This window comes from Loxodonta africana, chromosome 9 (genome assembly GCF_030014295.1).
Source record: "Loxodonta africana isolate mLoxAfr1 chromosome 9, mLoxAfr1.hap2, whole genome shotgun sequence".
Lineage (NCBI taxonomy): Eukaryota > Metazoa > Chordata > Mammalia > Proboscidea > Elephantidae > Loxodonta > Loxodonta africana.
The window spans coordinates 83,545,004-83,565,490 of NC_087350.1; the positions used below are offsets into that span (position 1 = coordinate 83,545,004).

The 20,487-nt window shown below is 38.5% G+C and overlaps 1 protein-coding gene across 2 annotated transcripts in view; it reads right to left on the reverse strand.

Annotated features, from left to right (window-relative positions):
* The window catches only part of UBAP1 (ubiquitin associated protein 1), an 86,262-nt gene that overhangs the window by 27,595 nt on the left and 38,180 nt on the right, over positions 1–20,487 (reverse strand). The gene's annotated exons all lie outside the window — the stretch shown is intronic.

The window sequence follows — 20,487 nt, forward strand, 5'->3', positions numbered from 1 at the left end:
TTTATTTAGATAAGCAAATATAGGCCTTTTACTGGAAATTAACTCTATTAAGGACACAATTTCTAAGGGGAAAATTAACGTACAACCCTTTGTACCTCTTAAACTTCGTACAAAATTTTAAAAAATGGGAGAGAAAAAAACCACAAAACCACACATCTAACTTAACATTATCTTTGCACTTTCAGTTATTATATAAGTAGGTAGGAAGTCCTTTCCTTAACAAATAAAATAATCTGAGCTCTTTAACCTCAAAGTTTCTCTCTCTTGATATGGTGTTTATATCTTTAACATAAGACACAGCAGCAAAAAAAAGCAAGATTAGCTACATAAATCTATGGTTTGGTGTCTATTAGTCTTCATGGATGTACTTGTAATGCATCATACTGAAAATGACCTATTTTTACTGACAGCAAAAAAAAGGGGGCAGGTACACTACACTCATCTTGTGAAAATTACTAAAAACAGAATTAAAATCACCACAGAATTTTCTTTTTAGAAATTGACAAGCTGATTTTAAAATTTACATGGAAAGGCAAAAGAATTAAAACAATTTTGAAAAAGAATAAAGTTGGACAACTTACTGCCTAACTTCAAGACTTACTATCAAACTACAGTAATTAAGACAGTATGAAAATGGCGTAAGGATAGAACACAGATCGATGAAACAGAATCCGGAAACAGACTCATATACATATAGCCAATTCATTTTCAACAAAGATGCAAAGGCAATTCAATGGGGAAAAGACAGTCTTTTCAACAAATGATGCCAGACATTCATATGCAAAAAATAAATCTCTAGCCATACCTTGCGCCACATATAAAAATTAACTTAGGGGGATGGGGAGGTTATGTCTAAAAGGGTACAGGGTTTCTCTTCAGGAAGATGAAAATGTTCTAAAATTGACGGTCATAATGGTTATAACTCTGTAAAAGAGAGTTTGAATTATATACTTTCTAAGTATGTGAAGTATATCTGAAAAACGCTGTTAAAAATTAACTTAAAAGGGATCGTAGCTCTAAATGTAGAAAAAAAAAATTATAAAACTTCTAAGAAGAGACAAAACCTCTTTAAAATGTTAAAAAGCAAAGATGTCACTTAGAGGACTAAGGTGCACCTGACTCAAGCCATGGCATTTTCTTTCAATCACGTCTTATGCATGTGAAAGCCAGACAATCAACAAGGAAGACCGAAGAACTGACGCCTCTGAATTATGGTGCTGGCGAAGAATATCGAACATACACCATGGGCTGCCAGAAGAACAAACAAATTTGTCTTGGAAGAAGTACAAGCAGGATGTATCCTAGATGCGAGAATGGCGAGACATCTCCCATACTTTGGACATTTTATCAGGGGGGATCAGTACCTGCAGAAGGACATTAAGCTTGGTAAAGCAAGGGTCAGCCAGAAAGAAGATGACCTTCAACAAAATGGATTGACACAATGGCTGCAAAAACAAGCTCAAACACAGCAATGATTGTGAGGATGGTGCAGGACCGGGCAGTGTTTCATTTTGTTGTACGCAGGATCATTATAATTCAGCACCTAACGACACAACAAAATGTAAGAGACAATTTTTGTAACATCAAGTTAGGCAAAGATTGCTTCGATGCAACACCAAAACCATGATCCACAAAAGAAAAAAATGATAAACTGTACTTGATCGAAATTTAAAATGCCTACTCTTCAAAGGGGAGCCCTGGTGGCGCAGTGATTAAAGCATTCGGCTGCCAACCAAAAAGCAGCGGTTCAAACTCACCAGCCACTCCGCGAGAGAAAGATGTGATAGTCTGCTTCCATAACGATTTACATCCTTGGAAACCCTATGGGGCAGTTCTACTGTGTCCTACAGGGCCACTGTAAGTTAGAATCGACTCCACAGCAGTGGGTGGGTACTCACCAAAGATGCTGTTAAGAGACTGGAAAAGATGAGTTACAGGCTAGGAGAAAATATCTGCAAAAAACTTATCTGATAAAGGACTTGTATCCAGAATGTATAAAGAACTCTCAAAACTCAATAATCAAAAAAAGTCAATAAAATAAATGAGCAAAAGAGGTAAACAGACAATTCATCAAAAAAGATATGCAAATGGTAAATGACCATATGAAAATGTCAAGTCAACATTATTAGTCATAAGGGAAATGCAAATTAAAACCCCAAATGAGGTATCTATTAGAATGGCCAAAATAAAAAAACTGACCATATCAAGTGCTGCTGAAGATGTGGAACTCTCTCACATATTGCTGGTAGGGATGCAAAATGAAGTTAGCTTGGCAGTTTCATTTTAAGTTAAACATACGCTTACCATAAAAAAAAAAAAAAAATTTTTTTTTACCCAGCAATCCCATTCCTACGAATTTACCCCTAATGAAATGGTACTCTATATGCAAACATTTATAGGTAATCATTTCATTCATTCATGGAAGCAGCAGTCAAGAGATCAAATGACACACTGCACTAGGCAAATCTGCTGCAAAAGACCTCTTTAAACTGTTAAAAAGCAAAGATGTCTCCTTGAGGGTGCATCTGACCTAAACCATGGCATTTTCAATTGCCTCATATGCAAGCGAAATCTGGACAAATAAAGAAGATCGAGGAAAAACTGACGACTTTGAATTGTGGTGTTAGCAAATAAGGACTGCCAAAAGAACAAACAAATCTGTCTAGGAAGAAGTAGAACCAGAATGCTCATTAAAGCAAGGATGGTGAGACTAGTCTCACATACTCTGGACATGTTATCAAGAGGAATCAGCCCCTGGAGAAGGACGTCATGCTTGGTAAAGAAGGTCAGCGAAAAAAGAGGAAGACTCTCAATGAGATGGACTGACACGATGGCTGCAACAATGGGCTCAAGCATAATGACGACTGTGAATGGAGCAGGACTGGACAGTGTTTCATTCTGTTGTATGTAAGGTTGCTATGAGTTGGAACTGAGTTGATGGTACCTAACAACAACGACATGCAAATATGTATACCAGCTTTATTGGTAATTGCCAGAAACAGGAAACAACTCGAATGTTCTTCAGACTGGTGAGTAGATAAACTGTGATACATCCCATACAGTGGAATACTACTTTGTAACAAAAAGTGATGAACTACTGATATGCTACAACAACATGGATGAATCTCAAAGGCATCATTCTAATGAAAGAAGCCAGACTCAAAAGGCTATGTATTATATAGTTCTATTTATGACATTCTGGAATAGGCAAAACTATCAGGACACAAAACTAATCTAGCTACCAGGGTCTGACTACAAAGGGGCTCTTAGTAATTTTCTGAGGTAACAGAACCTGTGGTGCAGTGGTTAAGAGCTTGGCTGCTAACCAAAAGACTGGCAGTTTGAATCCACGAGGTACTCCTTGAAACTGTATGGGGTAGTTCTACTTTGTTCTATAGGGTTGCTGTGAGTCAGAACTGACTCGATGGTAATGCATTTAGTTTCTCTGGCTTATATCTGACTGTATGTAGTACTTGTTACATAACTATATTTGCCACAACTCACGGAATTCTAAACTAAAACGGGTGAATTTTACTATATGTAAGCTACATCTCAACTTTTAAAAAAAGTATATACACTCATCATACAAATTAAACCAAACTAAACCCACTGCCACTGAGTCAATTCTGACTCATAGCGACCCTACAGGACAGAGCAGAACTGCCTCATATGGTTTCCAAGGAGAGCCTGGTGGATTCAAACTGCCGACCTTTTAGTTAGCAGCAACAACTCTTAACCACTATGCCACCAGGGCTTCCTCACACAAATTAAATAAACCAAAAGATAATCATTTAGTAATAACAGTTTTACCTAACCTGGTGGAATGAAATTTCATTTTGGATATGTCAAAATAATTTAACAAATTATATAAAAAAGCTATCCCAAATTCTATTTGTATGTGTGATGGTTAACTTTATGTGTCAACTTGGCTAGGCTATGGTGCCCAGTTTTTGGTCAAACACTAGTCTAGATGTTTCTGTGAAAGTATTCTGTTGACGTGATTAATATTTACAATCAACTGACTCTTAAGTAAACTCAGGGAGATTACCTTCAATTATGTGGGTGGGCCTTGTCCAATCCCTTGAAGACCTTAAGAGCTAAAACTGAGGTTTCCAAAGGAGACCTCAAGACGGTAACATACACATCCTGCTGGAGTTTCCAGCCCATAGCCTGGCCTATATATTTTGGACACAAGACTTCGGTAGTTTCCAGTCTGCCCTCTGACCTATGGATTTTGGACCTGCCAGCTCCCATAAACTTGTGCGTCAATTCCTTAAAATCAATCTCAATCAATCTCTTTCTTTCTCTCTCAAGATACATGCATATAAATCTTACTGGTCTGTTTCTCTGGAGAACCCTAATACAGCATGCCTTCTCCCTGATATGAGGAGGGCTTTTTCCAGAGATGTGTGGTTCTAACAATGGATTTCTTCCCAATTCAAAAGCAAAAAAAAAAAAAAAATTCAAGTAAAAGTAAATCTGGTTTATAAACGCTCAGCGTAGATTCCTTAAAAAAGAAAGGCAGATGGGCAGGCAGGCAGGCAGAAGAGAAGGTGGAACACAAATTCAAAATACAAATTTAAAATAACATTATTTTAGTATTACATCTTAAACTGGTGAAATGCCTTCTAAACTTAGCACTGACACAGAGCGAGCCTAAAAGAGTTTTTCAAATGTGGACACTATGGCTAGAGGATACAGTATTTCTTTTTGGGGTAATGAAAATGTTCTAAAATTCATTGTGGTGATGGTTGCACAACCCTGTGAATATACTAAAAACTACTGAATTGTATATGTTACATGGGTGAATTGTCCAGTATATGAATTATATCAATAAAGTTGTCACATACAAAAAAAGGAGCTCTAAAATTGGTAAACCGTGCAAACTAAAGAATGACTATTTAGGTATAGAGAAAAAGAAAAAGATAAGTGACAGCTTTTCACTTTCATAATAGCTATCATGAAGAGCAAAATAGGCTTTACAAAAATTTTGTTGCTGTTGTCATGTGCCACTGAGTTGATTCCAACTCAAAGCGACTCTGTATGACAGAACGGAACTGCCGCCGTATGGTCTCCTAGGCTGAAATCTTTAGCCGTATGGTCTCCTAGGCTGAAATCTTTAGCCGTATGGTCTCCTAGGCTGAAATCTTTAGCCGTATGGTCTCCTAGGCTGAAATCTTTAGCCGTATGGTCTCCTAGGCTGAAATCTTTAGCCGTATGGTCTCCTAGGCTGAAATCTTTAGCCGTATGGTCTCCTAGGCTGAAATCTTTAGCCGTATGGTCTCCTAGGCTGAAATCTTTATGGGAACAGATCACCAGGTTTTTTTTTCCCACAGAGCGGCTGGTGTATTAGCAGCTGAGTACTTAACCATTATGCCACCAGGGCTCCTTATAATAATTTTACTCATTGATAAAAGAGAAATTTAATCTTTTTTTTTTTTTTGTACTCCCATGGCAGCGGGCTTTCAATCTGGCGGTTAATAAATTAACTCTTTTTAGTGAGAAAAAAAAATATTCAATTGCCAAATAAAACAAACCACCTCCAACAGCCCATTCCTGACTGTTAGCCAAGGTCATTTCCCTAGCTCCATTTACATCTCAACTTATCTATCTTGCCTACTTTGGCTACCTTAAAAGTAGCAAGGAGCATATATTTGTCCTGATGTCCAGTGACCCTAGAAGTGTAGGTCTCCACACACTAAGACCTACTGGCCAGCAAGTGTCATTCAAGGATAGTTTAAAGTGCCAACAGCAACAATTATTATGCCATTTTCGTTATTCACAGAAAGTTACTGGTTAGTTAACTGCTAAGGACTTGAACACGACATCGATTAAAAAAGACGAAGGCTGTGCTTGTGTGCAACCTCTTTAAGGATCAAAGTATTACACAAAAAGTAAGCATTCCCCAGAAGAAAAACTAGATAACTGGGAGCTCCTAAAAATCAAACACTTATGCTCATCCAAAGACTTCACCAAAAGAGTAAGAAGACTACCTACAGACTGGGAAAAAGTTTTTAGCTATGACATTTCCGATCAACATCTGATCTCTAAAATCTACATGACACTTCAAAAAAACTACAAAAAGACAAATAGCCCTATTAAAAAATGGGCAAAAGATATGAACAGACACTTCACTAAAGAAGACATTCAGGTAGCCAACAGATACATGAGGAAATGTTCATGATCATTAAAAAAAAAAATTTTTTTTTTTATTAGCTATTAGAGAAATGCAGATCAAAACTACAATGAGATTTCATCTCACTCCAACAAGGCTGGCATTAATCCAAAAAACCCAAAAGAATAAATGTTGGAGAGGCTGTGGAGAGGTTGGAACACTTCTATACTGCTGGTGGAAACGTCAAATGGTACAACCACTTTGGAAATCGATTTGGCGCTTCCTTAAAAAGCTAGACGTAGACCTACCATACGATCCAGCAATTCCACTCCTCAGAATATATCCTACAGAAATAAGAGCCTTTACAAGAACAGATATATGCACACCCATGTTTCCTGCAGCACTATTTACAATAGCAAAAAGATGGAAGCAACCGAGGTGCCCATCAATGGATGAATGGATAAATAAATTATGGTATATTCACACAATGGAATACTACACATTGATAAAGAACAGTGAGGAATCTGTGAAACACTTCCTAACATGGAGGAACCTGGAAGGCATTATGCTGAGTGAAATTAGTCAGTGCAAAAGGACAAATATTGTATAAGACCACTATTATAAGATCTTGAGAAAGAGTTTAAAATGAGAACATATTTTTTTGTGGTTACGGGGCGGGGGGAGGGAAGGGGAGGGGGAGAGGGAGGGAGGGGGTATCCACTAATTAGTTGGGAGATAAGAACTACTTTAAGTGAAGGGAAAGACAACACACAGTACAGGCAAGGTCAGCACAACTGGACTAAACCAAAAGCAAAGAAGCTTCCTGAATAAACTGAATGCTTCGAAGGCCAGTGTAGCAGGCACAGGGGTCTGGGGACCATGATTTCAGGTGACATCTAAGTCAACTGGCATAATAAAATCTATTAAGAAAACATTCTGCATCCCACTTTGGAGAGTGGTGTCTGGAGTCTTAAACGCTAGCAAGCAGCCATCTAAGATGCATCAATGAGTCTCAACCCACCTGGATCAAAGGAGAATGAAGAACACCAAGGACACAAGGTAATTATGAGCCTAAGAAACAGAAAGGGCCATATGAACCAGAGACTACATCATCCTGAGACCAGAAGAACTAGATGGTGCCCAGCTACAACCGATGACTGCCCTGACAGGGAACACAACAGAGAACCCCTGAGGGAGCAGGAGAACAGTGGGATGCAGACCCAAAATTCTCATAAAAAGACCAGATTTAATGGTCTGACTGAGACTGGAAGGACCCCGGTGGTCATGGCCCCCAGACCTTCTGTCGGCCCAGGACAGGAGCCATTCCCAAAGCCAACTCTTCAGACATGGATTGGACTGGACAATGGGCTGGAGAGGGATGCTGGTGAGGAGTGAGCTTCTTGGATCAGGGGGACACTTGAGACTATGTTGGCATCTCCTGCCTGGAAGGGGGATGAGGAGGTAGAGGGGGTTAGAAGCTGGTGAAATGGGTACGAAAAGAGAGAGTAGAGGGAGAGAGCGGGCTGTCTCATTAGGGGAAGAGTAATTAGGAGTATGTAGCAAGGTGTATAGTTAGCAAGGTGTATATAAGTTTTTATCTGAGTGACTGACTTGATTTGTAAACTTTCACTTAAAGCACACTAAAAATTATTTTAAAAAGTAAGCATTCTCAGACTTTAGAAGAAATAAGCCATATTTTTAATAACCATGGAAAGAAAAAAAAAGTATATAATAGAAATATTTGTAGTGGTTACCTCTAGGTAATTGGAGTGGAAATTATTCTAAAATTTTTATGTTTCTGAATATTCTATAGCGAATCTTTTAACTTATAATTTTTCTTTTAAACGTTAAAGGTTTTAGTTTTCCCACATGATGCAGTGATGACATATTCTGGTTAACATTCTAGTTAATGAGGAGTTAAAATTATGAAATATATGGATCATCCGTTTTCAGAGAACCAGCAAACCACTCTAAAAATGATTTAACCTTCTTAAATGTGCAGAAGACATTTCATAGACTCTGAAAAGGGTTTCAGGGTCACCATAATAGACATAAATCTTAACAACATAGTGAGACCTTTAAAACCGAGAAAGCAGATTCTTGACAGCCTCAACCATCCTACATAGGCACATACCAGAAACTTGTTTTTCTACTAAATCTCTACTGGGAAGGAAGTAGGATCAAAGCATCCAGCAATGAAATCTGTGAACACAATCACGCACAGGAACAGAAAATGTGTGTTTTCATTTCTGTATCCTAGTGTCTGTTGATACCATGGGATATCAGATGTTTGTGAAGCAGCAGCTGTTTTTGAGAGGTAAATGGCTTGGAAGAGACTGCTAACCCTCTGATTTAATAAACTGTTTTGCAAATACCCCTCAGAACAAGGTGACATCAGGACACTTTTCAAGAAAAGTTCCACTTAAAATCTAAATGGATTCCTAATTTTTAAAAAAGATCCAATCAAAAGACAATCAACAGAAGGGAAGAAAATATTTACAAATCATATACCTGATAAGAGACTGTTATCTAGAATATATAACGAATTCTACAATGCAATAATAAAAAGATAAATAACTCAATGTAAAGATGGGCAAAGTGTCGAACTGTTGTATGTTTTGCTGTATATATTCTTATCACAAACAACAAAATATAAAAAAAGGAAAAAACTGGACAAAGGATTTGAACAGTCGTATTTCTTCAAGGATATGCAAATGGATATCAGTCCTTAGGAAATGCAAACCAAAATCGCAATGAGAATTTTGGAACTAGAGAGAGGGGGTGGTTGTATAAACTTTGAATGTACCAAGTGCTAATGAATTGTTCATTTTAAAATGGATCATCTTACATGAATATCTCAATAAATAAACCCATAATGAGATACTTCACACCAACTAGGATGGCTTTAATCAAAAAGACAGATAATAACAAGTGTTGGTGAGGATGCGGAAAAATTGGAACCCTCATACATTGCTGGTGCGAATGTGAAACAGAATAGCAACTTCCAGAAAGAAAGAAAAACATATGTCCACAAGGGAAATGAAACATATGACCACACAAAAATGTTTACACAAATGTTCACAAGAACATTAATCTTAAGAGCCCAAAAGTAGAAACAACTGAAATGTCCATCAACTGATGAAGGGATACACAAAATGTGGTGTATACCTATAATGGAATATTATTCAATGTAACTCAAAAACAATGCTAAGTGAGAGAAGCCAAACACAAAAGACCGTATGATTTCATATATGATTTCATTTATGTGAAATGCCTGGGTTAGGCAAATCCATAGAGACAGAAAGCAGACTGATAGTTGCCAGGAGTTAGGGAGTAGGGAGAAACTACTTAACATTTAAGGGGTTTTACTTTGGAGTCATGGAAATGTTTTGAAACAAGATGGAGGTGACAGTTGCACAACACTGTAGCTTACTAAGTGTCACTGAATTGTTCACTTTAAAATGGTTACTTTTATGTTATGTGAATTTCAGCTCAATAAATTATATTCTAATGAACAGCAAAGGAAGGGAAGAAGAGAGGAAAGAAGGGACAGCAAGGGGAAAAACAGGGGGAAAAAAAAAATCAGCAGTGAGGAGGTCAGGTGAGAGCCCCAGGGAGATTAGTGTCAACAATTTCTGAGTCTGAAAATCAGAAAGGCAAGAAATAATAAGTTTATTTAAATCATGTGTAATATCTCCGGTCTTAAGCTGAGTTCTTCAGAAGCAAAACCAGTAAAGTGTATAAATACGCATATATAGAGATTTATATCAAAGCAATGGGTCATGCGATTACAGAGGCTAGACTATCCCGAATCCGTGGATTGGGATAGAGGCTTCTCCCAATTCACGTAGCCGCAGGGGCTGGCAAACCCGGGATCGGCAGGTCAGAGAACAGGGCTCTACTCACAGCCTGTGAAGATTGATGAATACCAAGATCAGCTGATAAACTGAAAGCTCAAGTCCCAAGAACCAGAGGTCAGGCAAATAAGAGGCAGCCGCAGGATCAAGAGCAAACAAAAAGCCAGAAAGTCTGCTTATATTCGGGTGCAGGCCACACCCCCAAGAAACTCCCTTTCAACTGACTGGCTACTCATAGAAGATCCCATCATGGGAGTGATCACATATAAACACTGAGAATCATGGCCCAGCCACACTGACACACAATCTTAAAACCGTCACAACTACAAAGCCTCTTGCTAAACAAAACAGTGTAAAAATTTAAAAATTATACTTCAATTGAGCTGATAATACCACAGATTTTCCTAGAGGCTTTCCTTAAATATTGAAATAGTTCACTGAATGTAACCGCTATTATATCTTCCACAAATCTTAAAAATTTAAGAAATCCATATTTGGGCCCTTACAGGAAAAATTTTTCTTACATCTGCTATGTAGTAAAACTTCACTGTCTCAAGGATCAAAGGCATTTTAATAGCTTATCATATAATTAGTTACCGAGAGCCAACGCTTCCCCCCCAATATCTAAGCAAAATCAAGTGATATATATGTTTCCTCATGAATTTCATATATTTTATTTAATTATAACCATTTATTTTATATAACCAAAAGGTTGGTGGTTCGAAACCACCAGCAGCTCTGCAAGAGAAAAATGTGGCGGTCTACATCTGTAGAGATTTATGGCCTCGGAAACTCTATGGGTCACTATGAGTCAAAATCAACTTGATGGTCGTGGATTTTCTTTTTTTTTAATTATTTCATAGCGACTCTAATAGCAACCCTACAGGACAGAGTAGAACTGCCCCGTAGGCTTTCCAAGGAGCAGCTTGTGGATTCAAACTACCAACCTTTTGGTTAGTGGCTGAGCTCTTGAGTTGGAATTGACTTGACAGTAATAGGACTTTCCTATAATCTAAATGTCCAATTGTGGAAGAATGATTAAATTATGGAAAATTCAGAAGACAGGTTGTGATGGCATTAAGAGTGTTATTAAAAGCATATAACAGCAAGCTGAACAGATGTGGGATGGTGTATGGGACTACACTCACAAGCATATATAAGTTTGGCAGAGTATATTTCTACATACATGTCTGTATGTGCTGCAAATATATCCATGTATACAGTAAAGCATACACAGGGGATAAAGTTATGAAAACTTCTTAGCCATAACCAAACACCTTGAGGGACTGGGTCACTGGGATTGAAGGCTTAGGACAATAGTCTCGGGGAACATTTAGGTCAACTGGCACAACACAGTTCATAAAGACAATGTTCCACATCCTACTTTGGTGAGTAACATCTGGGGTCTTAAAAGCTTATGAGCAGCCAGCTAAAATACAACTATTGGTTTCTTCTTGTCTGAAGCAAAGAAGAGTGAAGAAAATCAAAGACTCAAGGGAACAATCAGTCCAAGGGACTAACAGACCACACCAACCACAGCCTCCACTAGCCAAAGACCAGAAGAACTAGATGGCGCCCGGTTGCCACTACCAACCGCTCTGGTCAGAATCAGAATTGAAGGTCCTGGACAGAGTGGGAGAAACATGTAGAACAAAATTCAAATTCATAAAAAAAGACCAGACTTACTGTTCTGATAGACTGGTGGAACCCCCGAGAGTATGACCCTTAGACATCTTTCAAATGTGGAACAGAACCCACTCCTGGAGATCACCTTTCAGCCAAACAACAAACAGACCTATAACATATAGACATATATATATATATACATATATATACCCCGTTGCCATCGAGTCGATTCTGACTCATAGCGACCCTATAAGACAGAGTAGAACTGCCCCATAGTGTTTCCAAGGAGCACCTGGCAGATTTGAACTGCCGACCTTTAGGTTAGCAGCCGTAGCACTTAACCACTACGCCACCAGGGTTTCCACAGGCCTATAAAGTGAACAATAACACCAGTGAGGAACGTGCTCCTCAGAACAATCAGAAGAGACCAAAAGGGCAGCATTTCCCCAAAAACAAATTCAAAAGGCAGAAGAGGCAGGAAACATGGAAAAATGGAAACAGGGAACACAGGAAGGAAGGGACACAGTGCTGTCACATTGAGGGGATTGCAACTAATGTCACGAAACAAAATGTGTATAAATTGTTGAATGGGAAACTAATCTGCTCTGTAAACTTTCACACAAACTAAAGCTATCACCGTCACACTTTTACTAGAATAATAGCTGCAATCAGAAATTTCCCAAGATACAAATTAATTCAGGAAATTATCCAATTTACAGAAAAAGTCACTTTGGGAATCTTCAGATTTCAAATCTGAACAAAATTAACACCCACACAACTAGCACTTCATGCCAACATATTGTTGTTATTAGGTGCTGTCAAGTCGGTTCTGACTGATATATCACCATCACCACCACCACCACCCACTGCCATCAAGTCTATTCCTACCCATAACGACACCATAGGACACAGTAGAACTGTCCAACAGGGTTTCCGAGGAACAGGTGGTGGACTCAAACTGAAAACCTTTTGGTTAGCAGTTGTAACTCTTAACCACCATGTCACCAGGGCTCCGACTCATACATAAAGGCCAAAAATCACATGAGTACCTGATATTAATATATCAATACTTCTTGTTGTTGCTGGGTGCCATCAAGTCGGTTCTGACTCATAGCAACCCTATGCACAACAGAATGCAACACTGTCCAGTCCTGCCCAATCCTCACAATCATTGCTTTGCTTGAGCCCACTGTTGCAGCCACTGTGCCAGTTCATCTCGTTGAGGGTCTTCTTCTCTTTTGCTGACCCTATACTTTACCTAGCATGACGTTCTTCTCCAGGGACTGGTCGCTCCTGAGAACATGTCCAAAGTACATCAGACAAATGAGAAAAAAAGTTTTCTTTTTTCTCATGAATATAGTGTATTGAGTTCCTTCATCAGTAAAATAAGGGTAGTAACTTGAAGAACCTATCAACCCTAAACAGGCCATTAATCTATAATGAAAGATTAAAAAGAAGAGAAAATAATGTGTGTTCAAATTAAATATTCAATATTCAGGATAAAAAATACCATCAATTACTATACACAAAAACTTTTTTAAAACAAAAGTTGGCAACCATATGTTAATCCCCCAATTTTCTTTTTTTTTTTTTTTTAAACTTTACTGATCCATGAAACAGAAGTCTGGAAACCATTTTCCTATATCACATAAAAAATAATAATTTTGAATGAGTCTGATTATAAAAAAGCAAAACATACTTTTGTATACTGCCCAGCACCCAGCAAAAGCAAGAAAGGTTGCTGAATTGAATACAACTTTTAAGAGGGTAAACCACTTTCCAAGTACTCTTAACTACCAGCAAACTGGTATACTTATATACCTTACACACTGAAAATAACTTATGAAAAAACTCAGAAAATAAAGGTCACTTTTAAAAGTAAAGTTCCTCACTTATACACTGCTGGTGGGAATGTCAAATGGTACAACCACTTTGAAAATCGATTTGGCAGTTCCTTAAGAAGCTTGAAATAGAACTACCATACGATCCAGCAATCCTACTCCTTGGAATGTATCCTAGAGAAATAAGAGCCTTTACACAAACAGATACATGCACACCCATGTTCACTGTAGCACTGTTTACAACAGCAAATAGATGGCAGCAACCAAGGTGCCCATCAAGGTATGAAAGGACAAATAAATAATGGTATATTCACACAATGGAATACTACACATCAATAAAGAACAATGATGAATCCCTGAAACATTTCACAACATGGAGGAATCTGGAGGGCATTATGCTGAGTGAAGGTAGTCGGTTGTAAAAGGATGAATATTGTATCAGACCACTATTATAAGAACTCAAGAAATAGTTTAAACATAGAAGAAAATATTCTTTGATGGTTACGAGAGTGAGGAGGGAGAGGGATATTCACTAACTAGATAGTAGAGAAGAACTATTTTAGGAGAAGGGAAAGGCAACACACAATACAGGAGACGTCAGCACAACTGGACTAAACCAAAAGCAAAGAAGTTTCCTGAATAAACCAAACTCTTCGAAGGCCAGAGCAGCAGGGGCGGGGCTTTCAGGACCATGGTTTCAGGGGACATCTAGGTCAACTGGCATAATAAAATCGATTAAGAAAACACTCTGCATCCCACTTTGGAGAGTGGTGTCTGGGGTCCTAAACATTAGCAAGCAGCCATCTGAGATGCATCAATTGGGCTCAACCAACCTGGAGCAAGGGAGGATGAAGAACACCAAAGACACAAGGTAATTCTGAGCCCAAGGGACAGAAAGGGCCACATAAATCAGGGACTACATCACTCTGAGACCGTAAGAACTAGACGGTCCCCGGCTACAAGCAATGACTGCCCTGACAGGGAACACAACAGAGAACCCCTGACGGGGAACACAGTGGCATGCAGACCTCAAATTCTCGTAAAAAGCCAGACTCAATGGTCTGACTGAGACTAGAAGGACCCCAAAGTCATGGTCCCCAGACCTTCTGTTAGCCCAAGTCTGGAACCATTCCCAAAGCCAACTCTTCAGACAAGGATTGGACTGGACTATAAGACAGAAAATGATACTGATGAGGAATGAGCTTCTTGTTTCAAGTAGATACATGAGACTATGTTGGCATCTCCTGTCTGGAGGGGAGATAAGAAGGCAGAGGGGGACAGGAGCTGGCTGAATGGACACGGGGAACATGTAGAGAGAAGGAGTGTGCTGTCTCATTAGGGGGAGAGCAACTAGGAGTACATAGCAAGGTGTATATAAATTTTTGATGAGAGACTCACTTGATTTGTAAACTTTCACTTAATGCACAATAAAAATTTTAATAAATAAAAGTAAAGTTCCAGTAACGCACAAGTTTTCTTACTAATGAATTACTCTTAACTTGCAACTAAGGTTTTATCCAAGTTAATGATCATATGGTCTACTTAGGGCTATAAGAAAAGCAACTACTGAGGGCAGTGCCAAGATGGCAGAGTGGTCAGATGTTTCCTATGGTCCCTCTTACAACAAAGACCCAAAAAAAAAAAAAGTGAATCAATTATATACGACAGTCTAGGAGCCCTGAACATCAAAGACAAAGTTGAGGACTAAGACTGGGTAGCAGGGGGAGGGAGAGATAGTTCAGAAGCAGTGAGGATTTGTCAGACCTGACCTGACCTGGCCAGCACCCTGAAGGCTGGATCAGCAGGCGCACAAAGTCTGAGGCAAGCAGTTGAGCTCAGGATGCATTTTATACACCGGGAGAAACAGAGCTGCGGAGATTCTGCGCAAGCCTGAGGAACCAGGGGAAAGCAGCACTGAATCTGCGAAAGTTAAGTGTAAGCGTCTAACCTACCTCACAGGATCAAAAAAATCCTTCCCACCTCTGGGAAGTACCTCTCTCCCATTTACTTGCCCCACCCTGCTCTGTTCCGATCCTGGTCTGGCTTTGGTGATTCCCGCGCCCCCTGGGCCAAAAGTAGGACATATTCTGACTATAAAGCCATAAAAGTAGAAATCAATAAAAAAAAAGCAAGGAAAAAAAATCAAATACATGGAAACTGAACAACACATTGCTCAAAAACTACTAAGTTATGGAAGAAATTAAGGACGGAATAAAGAAATTTCACAGAATCAAATGAGAATGAAAACACATTCTACCAGAAAGTAGCTCAGAGGTCAATTTATAGCAATAAATGCACACATCCAAATAGAAGAAAGGGCCAAAATCAAAACATTAACACTACAACTCGAGCTAATAGAGAAGAGCAAAAGAAGCTCTCGGGCACCAGAAGAAAACAAGTAATAAAAATTAGAGAATTAAATGAAATAAAGAACAGAAAAATAATTGAAAGAATTTACAAGACCAAAAGCTGGTTCTTTGAAAAGATCAACAAAATTGATAAACTACTGGCCAAACTGACAAAAGAAAAACAGGAGAGGAAGCAAAAAACCCAAATAAGAAATGAGAGGGGCGATATCACAAGTGACCCAACTGAAATTAAAAAAATCATAACAGAATACTATGAAAAATCGTACTCCAACAAATTTGAAAATCTAGAGGAAATGGACAAATTTCTAGAAACACACTACCTACCTAAACTACACAAACTGAGGTAGAACAACTAAATAAATACACCTACAACAAAAGAAGAGATTGAAAAGGTAATTAAAAAGCTCCCAACCAAAAAAATCCCTGGCCCTGACAGCTTCACTGGAAAATTCTACCGAAGTTTCAGGGAAGAGTTAACACCACTACTACTAAAGGTATTTCAGAGCATAGAAAAAATTTAATACTCCCAAATTCATTCTATGAAGCCAGCATAACCCTGATACCAAAACCAGGTAAAGACACCACACACACACACACACACACAAAATTACAGACCAATACCCCTCATGAACATAGACACAAAAATCCTCAACAAAATTCTAGCCAATAGAATTCAACAATGTATCAAAAAAATAATTCCACATGACCAAGAGAGATTCATACCAGGTATGCAGGGATGGTTCAACATCAGAAAAACAATGAATGTAATCCATCACATAAATAAAACAAAAGATAAGAACCACATGATCTTATCAATCAATGCAACAAAGGCATTTGACAAAGTCCAACACCCATTCATAATAAAAACTCTCAGCAAAATAGGAATAGAAGGGAAATTCCTCAACATAATAAACAGCATCCTAAATGGGGAGAGTCTGAAAGCATTTCCCTTGAGAATGGGAATCAGACAAGGGTCCCCTCTATCACCAATCTTATTAAACATTGTGCTGGCGGTCCTAGCCAGAGCAATAAGGAAGAAAAAGAAATACAGGGCATCCAAACTGGTAAGGAAGAAGTATCCCTATTTGCAGATGATATGATCTCATGCACAGAAATCCCCAAAGAATCCACAAGAAAACTACTGAAACTAATAGATTTCAGCAAAGTATCAGGAGACAAGATAAACAGAAAAATCAGTTGGATTCCTCTATAGCAACAAAGAGAACTTCGAAGAGAAAACCACCAAATCAGTATCATTTACAATAACCCCCAAGAAGATAAAATACTTAGGAATAAATCTAACCAGAGACATAAAAGGCCTATACAAAGAAGACTATAAGACACTACTGCAAGAAACTAAAAGAGATCTACATACGTGGAAAAACATACCTTGCTCATTCATCATTGTGAAAATGCCAATTCTACCCAAAGCGATCTACAGAAAAAATGCAGTCCCAATCCAAATTCCAGTGACATTTTTTAATGAGATGGAGAAACAAATCACTAACTTCATATGGAAAGGAAAGAGGCCCTAGATAAGTACGGCATTACCAAAGAACAACAACAAAGAGCGAGGCCTCACACTACCTGATTTTAGAACCTATTATACCACCACGGTAGCCAAAACAGCCTGGTACTGGTACAACAGATAAATAAACCAATAAAACAGAATTGAGAATCCAGACACAAATTCATCCACCTATGACCAGCTCATACTTGACAAAGGCCCAAAGTCCATTAAATGGGGAAAAGATAGTCTCTTTAACAAATGGTGCTGAAATAACTAGATATCCACCTGCAAAAAAATGAAACAAGACCCATACCTCAAACAATGTACAAAAACTAAAATGATAAAGATCATGGAAGAAAAAATAGGGACAATGTTAGGAGCTCTAATACATGGCATAAACAGAATACAAACCATAACTAGTAACGCACAAACATCAGAAGAAAAACCAGATAACTGGGAGCTCCTAAAAATTAAACACTTATACTCATTCAAAGACTTCACCAAGAGAGTAAAAAGACAACCTACAGACCGGGAAAAAATTTTTGGCTACGACATATCCAATCAGGGACTAATCTCTAAAATCTGTAAGATGCTGTAAAACCTCAACAACAAAAAGACAAATAACTCAACTAAAAAATGGGCAAAGGATATAAAAAGGCACTTCACCGAAGAGGACATTCAGGAGGCTAACAGATACGTGAGGAAATGCTCACAGTCATTAGCCACTGGAGAAATGCAAATCAAAAGTACAATGAGATGCCGTTTCACCCCAACAAAGCTAGCATTAAGCCGACAAATACAAAATAATAAATGTTGGAGAGGTTGTGGAGAGACTGGACACTTATACACTGCTGGTGGGAATGTAAAATGGTATAACCACTTTGGAAATCGATTTGGTGCTTCCTTAAAAAGCTAGAAATACAAGTACCATAGAATCCAGCATCCCACTCCTTGGAATATATCTTACAGAGAAATAAGAGCTGTCACATGGATATACGCACACCCACGTTCCAATAGCAAAAAGATGGAAACAACCTAAGTGCTCATCAACATTTGTCTAAATGGATAAACAAATTATGATATATTTGCACAATGGAACACTACACAACCATTAAGACTGCAAAACATCTCACAACATGGATGAATCTGGAAGGCATTATGCTAAGTGAAATTACTAGCAAAAGGACAAATATTGTATGAGATCACTATTTTAAGAACCCAAGAAAAGGTTTAAACACAAAAGAAAACATTCTCTGATGGTTACAAGGGTGGGGAGGGGGGAGAGGGGAATTCACTAACCAGATAGTAGACAAGAATTATCTTAGGTGAAGGGAAGGACAACACACAATACAGGGGAAGTCAGCACAGCTGAAGCAAAAGCTAAGAAGTTTCCTGAACACAACCAAACACTTGGAGGGACAGAGTAGCAGGGGCGGGGGATCATGGTTTCAGGGAACATCTAGGTCAACTAGCATAACAAAGTTTATTAAGAAAATGTCCTGCATCCCAATTCAGTGAGTGGTATCTGGGGTCCTAAAAGCTTGAAAGCAGCTATCTAATATTCATCACTTGGTCCCAACCCACCTAGAGCAAAAAAGAGTGAAGAACACCGAAGACACAAGGAAAATACCAGCCCAAGAGACAAAAGGGCCACATAAACCAGAGACTCAGACCAGAAAAACTAGATGGTGCCTGGCTACCACCAATGGCCACCCTGACAGGGAATACAACAGACAGTCCCTGATGGAGCAAGACAAAAGTGGGGTGCAGAACTCAAATTCGTACGTGTCTGACTGAGACTAGGGGAACCCCAGAAAACATGACCCCTGGGCTCTCTGTTAACCCAGAACTAAAACCATTCCTGAAGCCAACTCTTCAAAGATTAGACTAGACCATAAAACATGTAATAATACTTGTGAAGAATGTGCTTCTTAGTTCAAGTAGATGCACAAGACTGAATGGGCAGCTCCTGTCCAGAGGCAGGATGAGAAGATAGAAAGGTATAGGAGCCAGTTGAATGGACACGGCTGAATGGAAAGGGGGAATGTGCTATCGCATTACAGGGATTGCAACTAGAGTCACATAACAATGTGTGTATAAATTTTTGTATGAGAAATTAACTTGAGCTGTAAACTTGCACCTAAAACACAATGAAAAAAGAAAAGCAACTAATACAAAGCTAATTTCACGTTGAGGCCCTAGTGGCGCTGTGGTCAGGCATTTGACTGCTAACCAAAAGTTCGACAGTTCAAATCCACCAGCTGCTCCCACTTTAATAAGAATTGATTATAGCTGAATGTCAACTCATTAAAGTAAAAAAGCAACAAATAATACATATGAAGAAAATATAGCATTGTCAAGACAAATTACTGGCCCACTCTGCTTTCATAAGGACTCTAGCTAATTCCAAAACAGACCAAGGAACACCCAAAGATGTTCTTGGACTCTTCACCTCTTAATCCTCCCAGCATCTAGCACAGTGTCTCGTCTTTATTTAGCAGAGGTAGCCTTTTCATATCCTCTTGCCCTCTCCCCTCAAACTTACTGAAAACATGACAGACAATTATATAATGCTACCTAGTATTACCTAGTATTACCTAGTACATAAACTGGAAATGCAACTAAACAATGATTCCTTGTAGTCACCAATAAACACTCTGAACTGCTAAGGCCTATGGGACTAACATAACATCTGAAAAGGAAAGCATTGAGTAGTTAAAAGTCAGAATGGGAAGTCATGACATAACATTAGCGAATTAGAGATTTCAAGTATTTTACCAATTCTTCAAAATTCATTGTACATATTTTCTTCAATGTGATTTAGAGTTTGGTGAACAAGACTACAACATCCTCATGAGAAAATCTGACTATGAACCTATCAATTTAACTTTTTTAATTGTGAATGAACACTGATTGGGAGAAAAGTATTTTCAAGAAGTTGTTGAACCAAAAATGTCATTTCCTCCCCAACTCTTTCAAAAATCACATCACAATTCACACCAAAAGGCAAGAGAGAAAAGAGCACCCTGGACAGCTAAAGACTTGGGTTCTTCTAGTCCCAGTTCTTCCATGAATTTGAGATGATTTAGAGTCAAACAAAACCTCTGAAAGAAAAAATTTAAGGGCTTCTGCCAGAAAACAAGAGACCTGAAGTAAGTTATCTCTAACA